The 14,232-nt window shown below is 56.9% G+C and overlaps 1 protein-coding gene across 12 annotated transcripts in view; it reads left to right on the top strand.

Moving 5' to 3' along the window:
* The window catches only part of HDAC4 (histone deacetylase 4), a 290,984-nt gene that overhangs the window by 84,421 nt on the left and 192,331 nt on the right, over positions 1-14,232 (top strand). The window contains exon 1 of one of the 12 annotated variants that reach the window (XM_036857358.1): positions 7,168-7,408. The exons of the other annotated variants lie outside the window; for them this stretch is intronic. The gene's annotated coding sequence lies outside the window, so the exon portion shown is untranslated. Of the gene's footprint in view, positions 1-7,167; positions 7,409-14,232 lie in introns of those variants that run through there. 12 annotated transcript variants of the gene reach the window in all.

The raw sequence follows: 14,232 nt of genomic DNA, 5'->3' as shown, positions 1-14,232 counted from the left end.
GCAGCTGCAGCCACTGACCTCGGGACCCGGGTCAGCGGCTCACATCCGACCGATGGGCCCTGGGAGTCGCCCCGAGTGCTGAGCTTTTCCTGCCTTCTCATGCGTGAAGAGATGGGAGACGAGGAAAACAAGTGGAAATCAGGGGGTTATTCAGAAAAGTGAGTTCCCGGGGAAGAACCGGGGTCCATGTGACCCCAGACCCATTGTCAATTCCTAGAAGCAGGACTGACTGCAGTCGGCAGCATTCTGAGATCTTGAATCCCCCAATAATTACTTAAATCCTTACGCAGTAAGCCGGGCAGTCCAGAACACTACGGATGATTTCCTCTGTGGGGAATTACTGTCCCGTCGAGTTTATCCACAGTTGTTCATTCATCTGCATATTTCTGTATAGTTGCTGCCTGCAGGGTCAGCCTGAAGGTTGCTTAGCTTCATGGCCTCTGAGGGCAGTGACAGCTGTGTCCCCAAATGTGTTTAGATAAAAGGGCGTCAGATAAGTGTTTGCTGAAGATTCATCTGTACAAATTCAAGTGTGTGTGTGTCTATAAATATAGTTAAATTTGGGGATAAAGGTTTCATTGGTCCATTTTTGTCTAGGGATGGCTAGAATTTAGTAACTAAATGAAACTAAGCTGCACATATGCAAATAATTTGAACATGATTGAAAACCAAACGAAGTTTTTATTTATTCTGCCTACCAATCTGGGAACTTCCAGAAGTTATTTTGGAATTCTCATTTGAAAATAGATCATGCAGAAATAGTGTTATATATAAAAAATACAAAAGAAACAAAAATAAAAGTGAGAAAGCTCCTTGCCCCTTTCCAGGCTCTGGCAGAGCGGCTTCTCCAGAGAAAGGGGCAGAAGCAGGGTCGCCCTGCCACCGGCTCCAGTGCGGGGGTGGGGGATGCTCCCACGGTATGGCCTTTGGGGGGCACTCGGACTCCCCAGGAAAGCGGACATAGACCCACGGCGCGCCACCGAGGCAGGCGCAGCACAGCTGTTGGGCGGAAGGAGTGAGGAATGTTCCCGCCATCACCCCGAAAACGTAATGAGGACGAAGGTTTGCCACATACTGTGTCGCCTGCCCGTGTGCCGTGTGTCTGCCCCCGCGTTGAGAAACCGACAGACTGCAGCACGCGGGAGAACCAACTACTCGGTTGTTGTCATTGCAGTTAGAAAACATAGCAAACTAACAGTCAGATGAACGTGGCGGTATCCGCGCCACCAGATTGATTTATCGTCGGCCGTGGATCGAAGGACCCCTTACTGCCTTCAGCGTGTGCTGCCCCACGCGAAGGTCTTGCTAAGAAGAGGGGCTGCAGGCCAGGCCCCGACATGCCCCGGCCGACCACCCCGAATGCCCTTTGCTGGGCTGGGGCGGCTCACCCTGAAGACCTTGCCTCCAAGTCATCTGCGTTTTTATAGGGTTTGGGTTTTTTTTGCTAATTTAGAAGATCACACTTGGAATCCTGTTCCCACTTGAGGGTAGAAGCTCTCACTGTCCTTCCTAATCCCTATTAAATGGTGGTTTAGGAAACAGTTATCCCCTGTGTCGGCAGGCCCGGGGAGCAGCCCAGTGGGCTCCTGACTCCTGGGGCCTCCTGACGGGACCCAGTGGTGTTTACGGGGCCTGGCAAAGGGGGACATCGTCCTCTGTGCAAAACTCTGCCTCTGGCCCAGCTCCCCTTTTACAACAGCCTTTAGAAGGAGCGGGAAGTTTAAAGGACTTGAACAGTTAATTCATCCTGAGTTTTTGTGATGTTTTCCTGTACGTCCGTCACGTTATTCCATCTGCGCTTCATGGCGGCCCTGGGAGTTAAGCCGGCCCTGGTGCACTAATCTGCTTTTTCAAATTATTAATAATGAAAGTGACACCAGGCCACCACCTAGTATCACTTCATGCTCACGGCCCGTTTACATGGCTTAGCTTGTGTGATCCTCACAGCAGGTACTGAAATTCCTGGGCCAGGTGCTGGGCAGGCGGGCTCCTGCCGGGCCGCGGGGATTGAGGCCTCCGGCTCCACCGTGTGCCTTTCCCGCCCTGATCCCATTCACGTGTGAGGCAAGCTCAGGTAGAAGACTTGGCTGAGGCCAGCTGTCCCCGATGGGGCGGCCGGGCTGGGGTGCAGGCCATCTGGTCGCAGTGGCGGGCTGTGCCCGCCTTGGGTGCTTCAGTGAGGGAGGGGCCGAGGTGGGAGCGGGTGGGGAGGGCCTGCAAGGCCTCGGACTCAGGGGCGCACACGTCCTTAGTGGGTGCGCGATGGAGGCTTGATGCTGGACTTTGATGGTGACACCAGGGGAAGGGGGCCTTGGGTATCGGGGCGCTGGGGGGGCTCCCAGAGTTCCCGGCAGAAACACGGGGGCCCGGGCCTGCCCCGGAGGCTGGGTGAGCGCAGGTCCCGCTTCTGTGACGGACACGCAGCTGCTGAAGCTTCTTTTTAAGAATGAGGAATGAGGCCTCTGGGGGCTCCGGTATGCAGTTTACACATGAGCCATTTGCACCAGTAACTCGGATGGTGTTCGCGGCCGACTGGAAGCTTTCACTTGATGAGAAGATCGTGGAGGCATTGACGCAACGGGTTGGTTTTCTCAACTGTGAGTTAAAAAAGCTGAAAACATTATGATGACAAGCGATTTCAAGAGGCGAACAAAGCAAAACAGCTGGAGTGAGAAAATAAACAGAATTGCAAACCCGGGTTCACTGATGCTTGTCCAGTTCACGGTGTGCTTAGGATAGGCTGGCCCCTCAGCCCAGGGTCCCGCACCCCAGGGCACCACAGCCCAGGACCCCTCACCCCTCAGCCCAGGGCCCCGCACCCCTCGGGCCCCGCACCCCACGGGCCCTGCCAGAGTTGCTTGGCATTGATTGCAATAGGATGGGAACTATTCCCCTTTCCAGTGGAGTCCGGGTCTCGATGAGAGGAAGTGAATCGTTAACAGGCACTGCAGAAAGACAAAAATAAATACATTAGAACAGATAAAAAGAAAGAAACAGTTCTTCCCAGTCGTCAAGCCCTGGTGGCTTCCTGGGAGCCCAGTCCTCAGACCACCTCGTGTCTGTCCTCGCTCCTGTCCCCAGGGCTGGGCCTCACACTGGGGGACAAGCCTGGCCGGCGTCCTGCACACCGAGGAGGGTCCCTCCCTCCCCAGCTGCCTTGGCCTCCAGGTGCCCCATCAGGACCCCTCTGTCTCCGTGGCCATGACTCGGGCTCCTTCTCTCTCCCCGCTCGGGGTACCAGCCTTCTTGTCCTAAACACGCAGCGGGACGCTCTGGGGAAGCACCGGTGGGCATGACCACGGACACTGGGACCACCCCATCCTCTGCCGGAGGGACAAGCCCCGGTCACATGCTTCGTCCAGCAGCCTCACCTGCACTCGCACAGTGGCGATGACTCCGTCTTCCTCTCAGCGTTTTTCACGAGGAAACAAACGGATGAAGCGTCAGAAGGATTCAGACGCGCGGGCCGGCCAGTGTGGAGGGCCCAGGGTGGCGTCGCCCTGGAGACTCGTGGCTACTTTAAGAGCAGCTAGAGGACGGTCACATTTGGGCCAAACAGGCAGAAGGAACATCCCGCAGGAGTGAGAAACTCACAAACCGTAGGAGCACACCCCTGAGCTGACGGCCGTTTCTGATAGAGGCTGGAAGGGGGGCTGACTTTTCAGAATGAGGGCACGGGGAGAGGGGGGCTCCTTTCTCCAGAGGGTGCCTTCGGCTGGTAGGTAGTGGTGGTAGGAGACAGGTCGCCTCCCACGAGGGCTCTGGGTGTCTGCCTGCCTGAGGGGCTCAGGTGCAGGGGCTGGTTCTGCCCTGGGGCTGGGAAGAGACCGGAGCAGCCCTGGAGGGATGCTCCCAGGGCAGGGGGACGCCCAGAGTGAGGGCCCTTGCTTGTGGAGACTGGGCCCTGCAGTCCCGGGACAGCCCGGGTGCAGATGGGCGGGATGAGGGAAGTGGGCTTTGTGCTTTTCCCGTCCCTCGTTTCTCCCACCATCAAGCAGAGAGCAATCATGAAAAGGGAGGAGGGGGAAAGGGCCGTCTGGAAAGCTCTGTAAGGACTGGAGAGGGGTTGGGCGTGGTGGCAGCTCCCAGAGCTTTGCTGGGCGCCGAAGGTGTGCTGGTCCCACTTCTGTGTTTTCACGTCCATTTGGCAGGAAAACTCAGTCGGATTAAACCACATTTGCCGAAACAGAGTCGAGTCCTCTTGGGAGGGTTTTTTCGTGCTCACCTGGAGGAAGAGGAAAGACACTGGTACAAAGACAGCTTTGTAAAGAAGAGCCCTCCTCGGGCCTCTGATCAGGGACATCCGCATGGTGGGGTGACCTCAGCTCCGCAGTGGAGGCCACGAGCCACGTGTGGCCGTCAAGCACCTCTAATGTGGCCAGTGCGACCGAGGAGCCAAGTCTTACATCTTATTTCATTGTAGTTGATTTCCGTGTAAGTCGCCCCAGGTGGCGGGTGGCTCCCGCAGTCCGGGGCAGTCCAGGCTGAGGGCTTTGTTCAGCTATTTGAAGGTACAAGGCTTACTCCTTTTCAATTTCCTGGTGGGGATAAAAAAAGAGGGTGCTTGTGTGGGAATGGGACGCTTTTGACAGGAGCAGCCTGGGCAGCGGTCACTGAGTTTAGGCCCCTTCTCGAGGCTGTTTGGAAGGTGGGGCAGTGGAAGTCCTGTGCTGCCAAGAGGGCCACCCACCCTTCTGGGGCGGGGGTTCATCTGGCCTCAGTGGTGCAACAGAAGCCGGGGGGGGGTCGCTGGTGGAACTGGGGAGAAGTTCACAGGACACAACTGCGGAAGCCCCGAGGCGGCATCACCCACTCTTCTGTCCCCTCCCCTGGGTTGGTCCCCTCCCCTCCCATCTGCTCCGTCCTCAGCTGTGTCCCGTCACTGGCCTGGCTTGGCCGGTGCGTCCCTCTCGGGTTACAGCCGGGAGCATGCGGCTCGAGCAGGGTGGGATGCTGGACACGCAGGCCGACAGGTGTCCAGATGGGCTTTCTCAGGCCAGGGTCTGGAAACTCACAAGGAGCCATCAGTGTAGACAGACCCACTCCATGATCCCACCCTGGGCCCCTCTCCCTCAGGGATTCATCTTCTGCTGCTGTGTGGACGTTTGGAAGTGACTTAGCCAGTAAGTAAACACTGGTCATCAGCCTGTGAAACGTCAGTGCCAGTAAATATGTGCAGCCGTCCTCGCCTTGCACACGTGTGGCCAAGGGCACCCTCCAGCCCCGCTCGCCTCTTCTCGTTTCTGATCCCCGGAGCGTCTGCCTGGGATCAGACCATGCACGTGTTTTTCTTAAGCTGTTGAGATAACTTCTAGCCCCTTTTGTGCTCCCATGGCGCCATTCGATGTCCCTGCCTGAAATAGCTGTGCTTGGTGGTGGCTGTTCTTTCTACTGTTAAAAGAAAAAAAAATGGATCATTGATGTGTCGGCATTGGTGTTTTGGCGTGTGGGGACTGGTCACGGCGGCAGGCTGCCACCCAATCCCAATTTTTAAATATTTGACAAAGAAGGGGATTTTCCTGACACAGTCTTTTTTTTTTTTTTTTTTTTTGAGTAAATCATGTTATTCATCGTGTGACACGGTTAAGTCTGTGAGAGATTCTTAGCAATCACATGAAAATAATTCTAAGACGGACGTTCTGCTTTATTAAGGTAAGTGCCATATCCAGCCCCTGTAGGTGACGCGTGATGATCTCCCCATTGTCGGCTCCGGATACATGAGCTGCGACTGTGAGTTCAGGGCTTTGTCCAACGTGGCAGAGAGTCTATGCTGCCCATCCCCGTGCTGCTCGCTGGGATTGATTGATTGATTGATTGATTCATTCATTCATTCATTTATTTATTTATGGCTGTGTTGGGTCTTGGTTTCTGTGCGAGGGCTTTCTCTAGTTATGGCAAGCGGGGGCCACTCTTCATCGCGGTGCGCGGGCCTCTCACTATCACGGCCTCTCTTGTTGCAGAGCACAGGCCCCAGACGCGCAGGCTCAGTAGTTGTGGTTCACGGGCCCAGTTGCTCCACGGCATGTGGGATCTTCCCAGACCAGGGCTCGAACCCGTGTCCCCTGCACTGGCAGGCAGATTCTCAACCACTGGCTCGCTGGGATTTAGATAAAGCAGAGTTTAGAACGAGGACGCGCTGTGCAGATAAACGAGGAATCTCCCGTGAAGCACTTGGCACACGGGGACTCGGCAGCTCGAGGGACGATGGTGACAAAAGGGCTTCGGCTCTAGTGGGTCTGCAGTGCGTACACGCTTGAGCTGAAGGGGCCCCGGGTCTCCCCTGAGATGCGAGGGCTGTCGTGTCTGTGGGTCCCAACTGTGAGTCGGGCCCTGGAGGCCTGTCTCCTCCCTCGTGATGCCCGGGGGTCTGCCAGCCGCAGTTCGTCCAGGGGACCAGCCAAACCAGTCACGAAGCCTGGGTTGGGTCCCAGCCTGTGCACTTCCGGAATGCCCAGGCATTATCCCGCCATGCCCCTGGCTTGCTGTCCTCCAGGCGTTTGGTGAGGAGGAGTATTTGGTTTGGTGTTTCTTGTTTATGCTTTAGTCTGCTGAGTCCTTTTAATCATATGAATATCTTGTGTGAATCTATTGAATACATTCACCCATGATGGTTTCAGCAGACTTAAAATCCGGGATGCACAGGTCTCTCTTCCATATTTTCCTTAATCCCTGTCTTTTTACAGCATCTTCTCGTGACAGCAGTGCCGCGGGGTAGACGCACGCATAGCGGCAGTGGTCACGATGGTTGGCCTTGAGGTGGCTGTGAGACGGGCCCACGGCCGCTCCGTGGTTGGAAGAAGACCTTTGACCTTTCTGTGTAGAGAAGGAGCGGCCACTCCGTGGGTCTCAGCTTTCTCCAGAGTCCTGGCAGGATGAACACAGCCTCCCGAAGGCCTCTTTTGGTGTCTGTGGCGTCAGAGGTGGGGCAGCCTGAGCGGGCCTGGCCCAGCCTGTGTCCGGTGGGCTCGAGCAGGGAGGCACTGTCCCGAGCGAGGCCTGGAGCCACGGTGGCCGGTGTCTCCGAGGTGTAGCGGGATTTCTGTGGGGAGGGTCTGGGTGACGCTCGCCTGACCTGCTGCCACAGAGCTTCGTCAGCTGCTGAGGATGCGGCCCGGGCGCAGGTGCTGCCCTCCAGCTAGGGGAGCTGCAGGCACGGTGCGGGGACCGAGGGCTCATGGTCGCGTGCACTGACCAGCAGAGCCTGGGCCGCAACTCCGGAGCCTCTGTCTCAACACTGGGCTGTCCCGTGTCGGAAGCGACGACATCAGTGAACCAGACAGAGACAAAGGCCGAGAGCTTCACCTGCGGGTCAGCTCGTGACCCTGCTGCGCCCCAAGCCGCAGAAGGGGGTCCTCACCCCGAGCTCTGGTCCCCTGAGCCCCTGCGCCGAGCTCACATCATGAATGAGGTTGGTTTGTGGCTCCCCAGAGGCCAGGGGCGCCAGGCACAGCTCCCAGGCAGGGTGGTGTTCTTCTTCCGAGGCCCATTCTCTGAGCAGACCACTGTGTCCATGGAGCTCCGGATGCCCAGTCCCCATTTCAGAGGCTGGGGAAAGTGCCTGCCGCTCATGGGAAGTTTGAGGGGGCAGATGCCCCCCTGCTTGCTCACCCTGGACCCTGGTTCCTGCAGAGCTAACAGTGTGGCTCTTTCAGGCCCCTGAGGCCGGGAGGGGACCCAGGCCTGGAGGGCCATCCGATGCTCCCACCCAGGCTTCCAGGGGGCCCTCCCTATGCCCTTGACAGGGACCCGGGTGAGGGCGCAGCTCAGCCTTTATGCTGAGTAGCATAACGCTAATTCCTTTTTTAAAATATAAAAATAAACAGAAGCGATAATTTTGTTATTTTGTTTTTCCTGTGCCCCCGGGAACATCTTTTGGAAGCCATTGAGATTACTGTTTCGTTTCTTTGACAAGAATAATCAAATGTTGAATGTCAGGGGAAATTAAGGCATATAGTTCCAAGATCGTCTGATGTAGACAGGCCTGGTGAGCGAGTTTAGCCATTCATCCAGTATTTTCTAAATGTATCTGCTGCCAAAGGCCCCTCCGTTCAGGTACAGAACCCTGACTCCTGTGCTCCACCCTCGACCCACCCTGGCCCCGTGAAGCGCATCTACAGAGTCTGGTGTGTGACAAACACCCATTTCACTGTCCCCAGGTGGATCGGGAAGTCCTGCCCAGGTTTCTTTTTTAGTGACTGATGTTCAAGAAAAAGAGCCAGAGATGATCAGATAAATGCTAAGTACTAAAAAAACAGTGAGGGTTCTCGTAAATGCCAGCCAGTGCTGTGACCCTGATCCCAGGAAGCCCTGCAGGGTATCTGAGGCCCCAGGAAAAGTGGTGACCCTTAGAAGCTGAGTGTCAGCACTCAGCCGGCCATCTGCGTTTAGAATACAGAGACAGTAACCAGTGAAACCAGGAGAAACCAGTGGGCAGCGGCCAGTGGGCAGTGGTGCTCCGGGATGGGGCTGAGCGTGCCTGCCCTGCGTGGCTGAGAGGCAGGGACCCTGCTCTGGGGCTGAGGAGGAAGGCTCCTCCGTGGGACAGTGACACACCTCCGTGCCCGAGGCACACCTGTGGCCGAGCGTGCCGTGTGTGCTTGTGTGTGCATGTGACACGTATCTGCGGACGTGCTTCCTTTCCGTCTGTGCCGACGGAGTGCCCGGGGCAGGTGCTGGCGTCCCCACGCCTAGGCTCCCGCAAGGCTGCTGTCCTGCCCCGCCCGGGCGCCTGGGGCAGCCCCCAGCCTCTTTGGGCCTCAGCGGTGTCATCTGTAGAATGGGGCACGAGGGTGCTCGTGTCCTCGGGTCTCTCTTGTGTGAGATCAGGGTCCGTGCTTGTGAGCTCCAGCCCCTGTCTCTGACTTGAGAGCAAGGTTGGAGGCAGGGGCCCCGTGAGAAGCCACTGTAAGTGAAGTGTGAGTCTGCGGCCGAGCAGGGAAGTGTCTTAGAAAGAGAATGTAGGTCACCGGGTTCCCGGTTCCTGCACGGCTCCCTACCTGGTTTGGAAGGAAGGTGGCCTTAGGAATACAGGTGGCAGCAAACTGTAAAATAATTGTGACAAGTGCATTCTCTTTGAAAAAACAATGATGCTTTGTTCTTTCCTAATCGTAAAGGTGGGAACTGTTTATTTTAGGAAATTTGTAAGAGGGTAAAAGTGTTTGCAGACGGGGAGGAAGGTCCCTCACCGTCCTCTCCTGACCCGGTCACCGGCGGTCACCGCTGCGAGCACGTGGGCACGGCTCTTCCCAGTCCCTTCTCTTGCGTCCTCCTCGTGTGCTGGTGTTTCTACAGGCTGGCTTCCTGATGACGGTAAAGTTGTGCTAGCGTGCACCTTGCACTCACACGCTGCTGTAACGATGTTTCCATACGGCAAGGGCGCGCTTCGAGAGTGGTCGGGGGTGCGAGTTGTGCTGACGGGTGTCGTCCCGGAGCCGGCCTGACGCTTTCTCCGCTGTTGGACGTGGAGAGTCTTGGAGGTTGATTGTGGAATAGGAACTGGAGCAGAGCTTTTCTGCCCCCCTGCCCTGGTGCCCAGTGTCACCAGGACTGAGCAGTGGTGCCCACGGTGTCCCTGAGGAAGACACGGAGGAGCCGAGGCCGGAGCAGGGCCGCCTCTGAGGCTGTTGCCCACCCGCCCTCTCCGGCCCCTGCTCCCAGGCGGGCTCAGCCCTGGCCGCTCCCTTCCGTGTCCAGCCCTGCGCCTGGCCCGAGCCTCGCCCATGGTGGGCTTTGGGGTGCCCGTGGACACAGCTCTATGCCCCTAATTGTTCCCCACCATTGTTCTCCCCCCCACCCACCAGAACCTGGCCTGATCGGACTCTTCCCTTTATCTCCACTCTTGACATTTCGTCAGTTTCCCAAATGCAGCTGTCCTTCTCCTAAAAACCTGTTTCCTCCCTCTGCCTTTTCTGTGCCATGGCTACCACCGCCTCTCAACCAGGAGGCACAGAGATTCTGGATTTCCCACCATCCCCTCCCACGGCTGCTGGAGAGCCCTTCCGAAATGCGGAGCCGATGGGCGGGTTGCCATCGTCCCTGGAAGCAGGACCAGGCCCCCCGTGACGGGCCTGCCCCCAGCCTCGGCCTCGCTCACCTCCCCTCGGGCGGCCCCCGTGTGGTTAGTGGTCCTCGTCCGAGTCGGGGGGGCGGCAGAGCACATCAATGTGACCCCAGACCCCTGCATTTGAGAAGGGTCTGCTCTGCGTGTGGCGGAACGTGGAGGGTGGGGTAGGGGAAGGGGACCCGTTGAGTGGCCCAGCTCGTTCCGGAAACAACTTCTAGTAAACTTGCATTCCTTTTTCTTGCTGTGCTGGGAAGACTTAGTGTTTTCCTGTTACCTTTAGCTGCCAGGGCCCTAGCAGGTGCTTAGCAAGTGCTTGTAATTCAATGTTTTCCCACTGAGGTCTTCTGGGGAAGGATGGAGCCAGTGTCCTTGCCTTCAAGGTGTTCACGACGACGTCCACTCAGACGCGTTAGGACACACGCCCGAACCCTGTGTCTGGGCGTCTCAGTGCAGGTTGGGGGCCCGAGGGACGGGCGGCTGGGCGGAGGGCCGCTTCAGGAGGAGGGATGGGGCCAGCCCTTCACGGGAGTGCCCTGGTGCCCTCATGCGCCTCTGCAGCTTCGTCTTGACCCTCTCCCTCTACGTGGTCCTTCCATACCTCTGCTGTCATCAGGCCCTGCCCCGCCTGGGCTAGTCTTACCCGCTTTGAGTGCAGAGGTAGGGCCGCACTACTTAAGCGGCCAAGGCCCCTGTGTCTGAGGTCCCACCCAGCCCCGCTTTTCTGTGTGCCCGCCAGTTGGGGACCCTACCTGCGCCTCCCCCGTGGTCGATGGGAGCTGCCCCAGGGGTTTGCATCCACCTGGAGAGGGCAGGGCAGCACTTACCAAATGGGGTTTTCTGGAACCCATTGTCTTACAGGATGTTTACACTTGTTCACCTGAAAATCTGGCCGGGAAGGCAAACCCTGGAGTCTAAAACCCAGCAGAGGTCCTTCTAAAAGAGCCTGCGCCAGTCTGTTATTTCAGGGAGCCTGTAGCCCAGGGAGCTCCTGGTCCTCTCCAGGGACACTCTCTGGGAAGTGTCTTCTGAGAAGAAGGAAGCACCGAGAAAGAAGCCATTTCCGAGGCTGACTGGTGGTGGCCCCAGGACCAGCATTTCCTGGGAAGCACGGGACCCCAGGACACCAGGGAGCTGCCACTGGCCAGGTGGGCAGCCCCGTTCTCTTTCTAGATGGATGTGCAGCTCCTTTTTATTATTATCATTATTATTTTTTTATTTATTTATTTTTGGCTGTGTTGGGTCTTCGTTTCTGTGCGAGGGCTTTCTCTAGTTGCGGCGAGCGGGGGCCACTCTTCATCGCGGTGCGCGGGCCTCTCACTGTCGCGCCTCTCTCGTTGCGGAGCACAGGCTCCAGATGCGCAGGCTCAGTAGTTGTGGCTCACGGGCCCAGCTGCTCCGTGGCATGTGGGATCTTCCCAGACCAGGGCTCGAACCCGTGTCCCCTGCATTGGCGGGCAGATTCTCAACCACTGCGCCACCAGGGAAGCCCCACTCCTTTTTATTTAAAAAAAAAAAAAAAAAGGTAAAACTGCATCTAGTGGGCCTCCTGTTTGTTGTTTGGGTGGTAACTAAAGTTGGAAAGTTCACTTCCTGCCTAGGGTCCTGAGTGGTCTCTGCTTTGAGTGCTAATGGGCTGGCTTTTAAAGGGGGCTGCCACCCCAAATCCCTAGGAACCATGGCCCCTGGCTCCCGGGAGCTTGCCTCCGTCCTTCCCCTATTCCCAATAAAGAAAGAAAAAAACAGAACCAGTATCTTCCCTACATACCCCCCCAACTCACTGCTACCAGTGAGTGGAAAATCAGGGTGGTCCTGAATTACACATGTTATTTGACCAACCCGTTATTTTACTTAACAGGTGGGATCCTGTTATTTGCTCCTGTGGAACTAAAGATAAGCATTTGAAATAAGGGGGCGGGAGAGCTGTACCCCTCAGACCCTGCCGGCCCCGGGCCGCTCTGCTTTAGTGCTGGGGATTCCTGGTCCAGGCGGCCCATCAGATGCCTTGGCTTGGTGCCCCTCCGCCCTGCTCTGGGCTGGTGGTGTTTACCCTCCACCACCCTCCTCATCCCAGGTGCTCTGACAGCCTCTGCGTCACGGCTCAAACAAACAAGTGCTGAAAGGGTTTGTGTTCTCACCACAGAAGAGCAGCCAGAGGGCTTGGTTTACGGCGTGGCCGGCAGGGCCCTCTGGGCCTCGCCGTGCCTGTGCTGAGGCCCGGGGCCATCTGCACAGGTGTCCTTGGAAAGGCCCTGCCGGTGCTCCTGGACACCAGGGCTCTCTGCACCCACCCAGTGCCCGCGTCCAGGGCCCTGCCCGCCTGCCCCACTGTGGTGGGAGCCCGGCCCCTCCTGCCCTCCAGGGCTGGTCTGGGCCCCGAGAGCAGACTCCTGCCCAGGGTTTCTTTGGGGTGCTGCAGACCCAGGACTGAGCAGTGCCAGTGCCAGTAGGAGCTCTTCTGACCCAAGGCTCCCTCCTCATGCAAGTGCAGCCAGCCCGAGCTCAGAGCTGAACCGACTCTCTGGAGCTCAGGTCCTTTTCTAGAAGGTGCTGGCGGATGCTGGAAATCTTCCTTACGATATTTAAGACGTGTGGACTTGGGAGAACAAAGCGAAAAGCACCCACATAGATGTCTCCAGGGCTGCCTCCCCATCTGCCAACCGGCGCTGTGAAGTAGAAATTAACCTAAATTAGGAAGATAATTGTTCCCGTGTTAATTGTAGGTTGTCCTCTAAAGCTGTTTTCACTTGCAAGGTCTCAGCGGCAGGCAGGCTGGCTTCGGGCCCGCCCGTACCTTACTGCACGCTGGCACCCCGGACCCACGGTTCCAGAAAGCAGCGGTTGAATTCCGTCGTTTCCCGAGCCCTCCTCTTGCTCCACGGACGCATCTGGTGACGCATTCCCGACGTCCCCACTGTTGGTTGCGTGTCCCCCCAGACCCCTCGCCCCAGCAGGCCCCGCCTCCGCCCCGCTCCCCCTCCCAGGGGCTACGAGGCTCGCTCTCAGCACAGGCGACATAAACAAACACCCAGCTATTTTCAGCAGGCCCGGTTGGTGTCACAGCTGTTGGGGCCTGGCCCGCGCCCCGCCCCGCAGTTGGCCCCGGCCGGCTTGGGCCAGCTCTGGCAGGCGGCGATGACCTACAACCTTCTTGAAATAGGCTTCACAATAAGAACAGTGTCCAGCAGGGCCTTGGGATGATTCTGTTGGGCTTTTTCTTTGTTCGGAACATGGGTTTCCATGTGGAAGTGCTGTTAGAACGTGGGGTTGGCCCTGTCCTGTGTGACACCACCAGGTATAAGCGGGACTTCTGAGTTGCTTTTTTCCGGTTTTCATCAGTCATGACTGGATAAAACCCTTGAAGTAAAAAACTCAACCCCGGTCCTCCCTGAACAATGAATAATTGCTGAATGAATGATGTGGTTCCTCCTCCCGCCCCTCCCCTCCCCAGTGGCTGTGCAGAAACAGCGTGGTGACTAATGTAGTCTTGTGTGTGTGTGTGTGTGTGTGTGTGTGTGTGTGTGTGTTGGCGGGGGGCCGCCCTCCGTTGCTGCAGCCTGTCCTGCCTGCCTGGCCTTCCGCGTGCTCTGGAGATCAGTCCTCCGAGTCCTTCGTCTGGGTCCCTCCCATCACTTTCTGGGTGACATCGAAGACTCCGGCTCGTCCCTTTACCACCCGCTGCCCTTCATCAGGTGAAACGGGCTGCCCGTGGGTCCTAAGTGTCCCACGTCCGTGGCGCTGGGTGTCCCCTTGATAGTCTGACCTTGTTATAGTTGAGAAGTTGACTCAGAAGGTAGGGAAGTGAGTACGAGGCAGGTCTGATAATTTGGAAAATGTTAGCTCTCATTTGGAAAAGAAATAATGCATTAAATTTAGTAAAGGTCGTTGATACGTTTGAGATTTTAAATTAAGAGACTGTGTCGGTAAGTGTAAACTTGTATTTTTAACTCTTGATAGCTTTTTCTGTTTGGAGTGCTCTGATTAGAAAACAACACGCCTTCTCTGTAGCTGACAGAGTCCTGTTCACTTTACCTAAAGCTACAATGCTGAATAAAGATGGATGCTTTTTAAAAATCACAAGTGGTGAAGCCGGAGAGGATGGGTTTTGGAGTAATCTGAAGGATGGTTACGCAGCAGGCGTTAGGGTGGATTTGTGCACCCCTGCTGGGAGC

The sequence above is a fragment of the Balaenoptera musculus genome, chromosome 7 (genome assembly GCF_009873245.2).
Source record: "Balaenoptera musculus isolate JJ_BM4_2016_0621 chromosome 7, mBalMus1.pri.v3, whole genome shotgun sequence".
Taxonomy (NCBI): Eukaryota; Metazoa; Chordata; class Mammalia; order Artiodactyla; family Balaenopteridae; genus Balaenoptera; species Balaenoptera musculus.
This window is presented reverse-complemented; position numbering and strand designations above follow the sequence as displayed.